The 7,087-nt window shown below is 38.7% G+C and overlaps 1 long non-coding RNA gene across 2 annotated transcripts; it reads right to left on the bottom strand.

Moving 5' to 3' along the window:
- Positions 1 to 823: 823 nt before the first annotated feature.
- Positions 824 to 3,815, bottom strand: LOC122982694. 2 transcript variants are annotated; one of them, XR_006403516.1, is made up of 3 exons: positions 3,334 to 3,815; positions 3,013 to 3,067; positions 824 to 2,014 (listed from the first exon to the last, which is right to left on the bottom strand). It is a non-coding gene; the product is annotated as an uncharacterized LOC122982694 (long non-coding RNA). The 2 variants fall into 2 exon arrangements; XR_006403515.1 differs by lacking the exon at positions 3,334 to 3,815 and having other exon boundaries at positions 3,013 to 3,310.
- Between the last annotated feature and the right edge of the window lie 3,272 nt (positions 3,816 to 7,087).

Here is a 7,087-nt window from a genome sequence, read left to right as displayed (position 1 = left end):
CTGCATCCTTGTTAAGGAGATAAATTCATACAACAGCCACAGAGAGACATTTAGAGACCAAAGAGATCATATAATGTGCTGTAGGTAGTTTGCTGTTGATGAGTTACAGTGAGCTGTCTGGACTCACATGGAAAGAGCCTGATTCATTTGGAATTGATCCAGTTTTTAATCGAGTGGTTGTTCAGTCACCTGTTGATGATGTGTGATTTGTGAATGAGTGTGCAGGAGGTCTGGCTGCTCGCTTGTGAGAATTCCTTATACTTGTTCGTTTTTAAGATGAGCCATATATTGAGTAATATGATTAAAGTAACTAGTATAAGACTTAGTATCTAGAACAACAACAGCGTTAACATTGTCAGCTTTGTAGGCTATTTTATGTATGTCATGCTAGGACTGGGCGACACGGCCTGTAAATAATATTGCAATATTTTTAGGCTATGTCACAACCATTCAGTGACTCCTCGTGCCCTGTGAATTGGGATACTGTCATCCTGGAAGAGACCACTCTCATCAGGATAGAAATGTGTCATCACAGGATAAAGATGATCACTCAGAACAACTCTGTATTGATTTGCGGTGATCCTTCCCTCTAAGGGGACATGTGGACCCAAACCATGCCAGCAAAATGCCCTCCACAGCATAACAGAGCCACCAGATCCCCTCACTGTAGGGGTCAAGCATTCAGGTCTGTACCAGATTTTCCTTTAATTTGTCACCCGTCTGTATATCTGCATTAAACATTCTTGTTCACTGTATATTCATTAGTGGTGTCTATTGGAACAATTTTAAACTTGCATGCATGAAGGAAGAACTCACAACCAAGTTAAATTTAACAAAACAGTATTTATTCAAACCAAGCAGCTGCACACGCAGGCTTTTAACAGCTGTTAAATGAAAAATAATGGCATGATGTAGGACTACATACTGTGACCTAGTTCTCAAAGAGCCTTAACAGAAACGGAGCTCAAAGAAACAAAAAAGTGCATTCAACAAGAAACCCTGAGAGAGACATTTCAAAACAACATAAATTAAAGTGTACTTTTTGTGCATGAAGTTTGTGACAGCAGGTAATTTAAAAATACAAATAGCATACTGTGTTAACCACAGACACACTGGTCCAGGCTGTCACTGTGACAAATCACTCTGCATAACAATAACAGTCACATCACAGGACAGGAGAGAGAGTGTTTATGTGTGTGTGTGTACCAACAGGTTGTCTAGAGGTTTTGTGCCAGAAGCCTATCACCAGTTTCTGGCCTGAGAGATGCCCAGTGGCATGTAACTATATTCCCACTGGTACTAAATACCCTTTCCAATGGGAAACTGGTGGCAGGAACACACAGATGCTTCTTTGCCAATTTTTTTCAGGTTTTTCAGGCTCTGATACTGTTGGTGCTTCATGAGGCTGTGAAGCAGCTGACTCAGCTGTGCCCTGGTCAGACAGCATCTCCGCTATGGCTCCGCACTTGATTTCCTCCACTTTTTCTTCTGCAATGTATGTTGTTTTGATCCACTAATGATGCCAAGTCCAGCAGGTTGTTGCTGGCAGAGTCAGCAAATTTCTCCCTGAGATAATACAGGATGGAGACTCTGATAGACTGGGTCAGTGGAGTAGCATCCTCTTGGGTTGCCAAGATGCTGGAGTGGAAGAGATGAAGCACGTTGACACTGTGACATAGTCCTCACCTGATAGAGCACCAGTAAATTCCACAAGAGGTTTTAGAGCCTTGTGTACTGACTCAAGGACTTCCACCTGTTGCCAGATCAGAACGAGATGCCGTGTTTTTTTTTTGTCTGAGGCCAAGACTTGAGAAATGGCTCACACCTGCTCCAGCAACTGCTCAATCATCTCCTGCCAGGATCCCCACCTGGTAGGAGACTCGCTGATAAGCTGGTGTGCAGGGATATTTAGCTCTCTCTGCACCGGCCAGTTCTCTCCTCTTCTACTGAATGATAAGCTACTAAGAACCCTCAAACAGCAGCAGCATGTTCAATACAGGGGTCTTTAATGCTTCTAAGAGTAAAAAAACAAACATTTAAAATGTTATAATTGTAAAGAAATCCAACAATTTAGTTACTCAGCCTAACACCAAAAATAATTTTGGCAATTATTTTTTATATAAGTTCTGCAGATCTCAGTCAGATTTTAAATCCACTTCAACCAAATAGTTTTCTGGCAATATGTGCTTTATACACACACAGACACACAATTTTAATTGCATCAAACAATTACTAAGTGCTCTCTTTCTTTCGTTCTGTCTTTATTAGGATCCCCATTAGCACCAGCATAAGCACTGGCTATTCTCCCTGGTGTCCACCACACATACAGTCATACACACTTATACACAACAAACTAAACAGCTCCTCTTATTAAAATTAACGATCAAGTTCATACGGAAGAGGAACAAAATTGTCTTCCTTTCAACAGACATTAGGCCAAACACAAAATTATAAATCAATCACAATTCATCAAGAACTCATAGCAAACTTTGTTTTCTTTTTCATATAAATAAATGATAATTCTTAACATAAATCCTTGTCTGAACGGCGTTCTTAAATTGTATATTCATCCATCCTGCGCTTTCACAAATTTAATTCTAAGAAAATAGTGTATTAAAAAACATTTCTCATTCTCTGCTAAGGGGATTTCTACTTTCACCGAGATTTATATTTTATTTCTTACACAATTTTTCTCATTTTACACACACACACACACACACACACACAATTCAATTATTGTTCCTGAAATATTGGGAGCTACTGTTTTAACAAAATCTTAAACTGATCTTTAATATTCTCTTGAACAATATGCACTGGCAATGAATTCTTTACCAGAAAGCTGTTATAACATTGCTGATAATAAAAATCATTATTTTCCCACTAGGGGAAGACAAGCATTCGCAGTCTTGTGCACTTATTCAGGCTTACAGCTTTGATTATGTCAGTTATCAGTGGTGATGCACACTTGACAAGCTTCTGTTAAGTTACATGACATGAGAGCATCTTGCAAACCTTGTGCGGTGATCTTGCCTGTATGATCATCTGGCACGAACTCTTCAACTCCCAGCTGTCGATGTAACATACAGTTAAACTCAGATATGGCTCACACGTTCTGCTGGACCACAAAATCGGTGGTTGTCACATTTGTTAGCTGGTGAGTAACCTTTTCTCTCACTTAAATGTGTAACTCTAATAGAATAAAAAAAATTGCGACCAGGCAATTCATAAAACAATTAAGTGTCTTAATGAGTTTTTTGAATCCAGGCTTTTCTACAACACTAACTGGTGCCACGTCTTTGGCAATTTAGTGTTAATGCGGCCGTTATTTCTTACCATTTTGGACTTTTTTTGTCATATGGGATTGATTGGGCAAACAAAGAAGCCAGAGTCATTTGCTTCTGTGCTGGATGCTTTGGCATTTTATTTGATGTGGGTGGTGAAGATGCGGACATGGGATGTTTCAGGCATTCTTTGTTTTGTAGTGGATGGCATTTCAAATGGTGAAACAACTCTGTAGTACCGCTACCGTGGCTTTGCTGCATATTTCGCAGATAACCGTTGTTTGTTCAACATCTTCCTTGCGATACCCAAACCACTTCCAGATGATGGATCCAGTGCCGTTTCTTTTCGGAACCAATTCATCCGCCTCCATCTTCAGTCACCGTTTCCAAACTCAACACGCTCTTTACCTGTTCCCTCCAGATATAAAGACACACACGTCTCACCTATACACTCACAAACACTCGCCCAGGTGAGTGGTCTGGATGGGCGGGGGAGTGTGTGAGACATGTATGTGAGTTGTTTCTTTTTGTGTCTGTGAGAGGGAGAGAGTCATAAGAGAGAGAGAGTGAGACAAGTGAAACGCCAAAGTGAGTTTCATGTTGGCAGCTTAAAAATATTACGTAACAATTTGTACTCAATGTTCGCAATATAGTAATTTTCTACAACACACGTAGACCAAGCCGTGATTCATTGAGTATATTTGATATATATCGCCCACCCGTATGTCATTCATATAGATAAGAGTGTGTAAGTCATGTATTTGAACATGCATTAATACTTTTTGATGTGAGACTACACTTTTAGATCTGTGAATGTTTTCAGTGTTCAGTCTTTCTAGTATTCAGAACTGATCTGTACCTGTATCAGATTACAAGCTTTGTGGTACTTTATATATTTCTGTATACTATATTTATATGTTACGTTCTGTTTGAATATGGGTTGCTATAATTTAACAGGTTCTGCTATAAATTATGTTGGTGTATGGTGTTTTAAAATCTTGATCCATGTCCCCCTTTTTAACTTTGAGAACCTGCCACTCTAAAAAGGTCTCTGTGCAACCGTGCATTTGAACATAACATAGCATGACTTGAATATAAGTAAGAAGACATGTAGCCAACTGGTGTAAAATAACATGATACTGTGGGTTTTTTCTCCTGTCCATCCTAGTTTTTTGAGTCGACAGATGTAAATGCCAATCACACTCTGAGAAGACCAAGAACAGATTTATTAACAGCTCTCACTAACTCACCCACTTTCCCTTCTGCTGAATCTATTGTATCTCATTTCCATCGTCTCCTCACCCTGTTTTCTATCTGTCTATCCATCCATCCATATTCTGTTACTGTTAAGTATAAGATGACACATCTACCACACATTGGACGTGTGATTGTCATGTGCTGTTAAAGAAATTAAGTTAAGTGACAGGATTGATATCAAATTGAATTCCTTTGCCTTCAGTACATATATGATCTAGTAGCAGCAGCTCCTGTTTTTATATTTGAGTTAATTGATTTAGTTATTGTATATAATTTAGCCTTTAACTGGATTTGTTTCTTTTACCTACGTCATTGTTTTTGTTTTGACTTATGTCAAGTGGCTGATGTAACACTTAGATACTTTATTAATCCCAAAGGGAAATCAAACACTGTTGTGCTCAACAGGCCTTATGAACAGCACCTAGATTCATTTGCTTGCACTTGATAGTAATACTACCTGTACTGTGTACTACTGGTGTGTATTCAGTGGGTGTCTATTTACTTTGTGAATAATAAAGACTCTTAAACTGTGTATGTGGTCTCACTTATAATGCACCTTTAAACCCCCTCTGAATAATACACAATAGTAAACAAAAAACATTTTAAAACCTCAAAATCAAAAGATTAACTCAATATTAGGTGTAAATAACGTTAAAATTATATATCAGAACTGCCCAATTTCCTGTTATAGGCACATCTCACATAAACAAGCATATAAACACCAGTGGAGGGCTTCACTCTTGTTTCCCTTCTGAAGGTGAAATATTCTACTCAGCTTCACTTAAATGTGAATAAAATTACAGCAAATGTGCATTAAGGACACTTTAAACTCTTACTCAAAAGGAGTTCAGCAATATAGGAATACACACAAAATATTGGTGGGACCACACTCCACTCAAAGCAAACAAAAATAATTTGAGGACTTCAGTTTGTCCGTCCAACACTTTTATGTAAAGCAAAATATCTAATTTATTGGTCAGAGATTTCAAAGAAGTTTTGTGCTGATATTCATGGGCCTCAGAGGATGGTTCATGATTGGTGATCCTCTAACTTTTTCTTTAGCACCGCCATCAGGCTAAAACTGCAGTATGTTCCATAACACGGTAAAACTATCAGCCAGAGTAGCATGAAATTTGCTGTAAAAATTTAAGCTCTCCTGGAGATAAACCTTAACTACTTTGGTGACCCTTCTGACCTTTCTGGTGCCACCGTCAGGCTAAAAACTCATGTTGCCCAAAGGATTTTAATGACCCGTTTTAGCATTCCTGTACCACCACCCTCAGGACAAACTTTATATTTAAACCCCATTACAGAAAAAGCCCTGAGAATACCAAAATCATTATTCCACTGTTGTTAGTTCTTTCTTTGAGTTGTTGTAATTTTTATTTATTTATTTTTTGCTGTAATGTTTATTGCAGCCTCTGTGGGTCACTAGCAACGCCTTAGACATTCTAGCTTGTTTAAGTTATGGATATCTGATTTTAAAGCGGTGGATATGCTAATTGGATTGTTCTCAGGAACAACAACACCATTGACTTGAGTTGATTATTTTGATTTGAGCAGTTTAGGAGCAGTTTTTCCTCCAACAGTGAGACACAGTACAACAGAGCAGAAAACCACTGGGCCATTAGTCTCAGTCTGCTGAACATGGAAACACACATTCTCTCTCTCTCTCTCACAACACACACATAAATGCACAGGTACAGGCAATACTCAAACACATAAGCACTGCACACACACACACAAATACACACAGTCAGACACAAACATTGCTCTCATGAGGGAATGGTGATAGATTACTTGACAGTGTTGCTGTAAGGTCTTTGGCTTGTTGTGAAGTTACAAACACACACACACATACACACACACACACACATCTCCCCCCAGTAGGACGTGGGCAAACAGTAGACAAGCTGGATCTTATCAGCTTCATTGGATGAAATCCATTTCAGAGGTTAATCTTTTGTGACTTCCACCAACAATCTGTATGGAAAACTCCACACTCTGCTCTGTTTATTATCACTTTCATATCTTTAATCGCCAATGCAATCCAGAACGTACGAGTTATTTTGGTAAAAACTGTTGCAACTGGCTTTTCTCTTGTACCAATTCTTCTTCACCTTCCTTTATCTCGGCTTTGTTCCCTACATTTCCCAGTGTGCCTTTTTAAACAAACAGGTTCACATTGTTCAGATGCTGGGTGTACATGAAGGTAACCAGCGTAGTGATACAGATAATAAAGCAAAAGAGGTTTTTTTCTGGTAAGTGAGAGAGTCGTTTCTTAATCTAAAAAAACACAGCATATTGTAGCTGCACTGACGTCTGTACACCATTTACACCTGACATTAACTGGAAGAACACTCGGAACGTATTGTGATCACATTTGGAGGTGGTCAGGCTTTCACTGAGATCAGACCTATTATAGGGCTAAAATGCCTGAATCAAGAGTAGGCTTCTTAAGAGATTTTATTACAGCTATTTTGTATGACTGTGGCACAGAGCCTGTTAATTAAGACAGATTTATCATATCTAGTGAAGTTGTGCTAACT

This window comes from Thunnus albacares, chromosome 5 (assembly GCF_914725855.1).
Source record: "Thunnus albacares chromosome 5, fThuAlb1.1, whole genome shotgun sequence".
Taxonomy (NCBI): Eukaryota; Metazoa; Chordata; class Actinopteri; order Scombriformes; family Scombridae; genus Thunnus; species Thunnus albacares.
The sequence above is the reverse complement of the archived record's forward strand: the minus strand, read 5'-3'. Positions and strand labels throughout refer to the sequence as shown.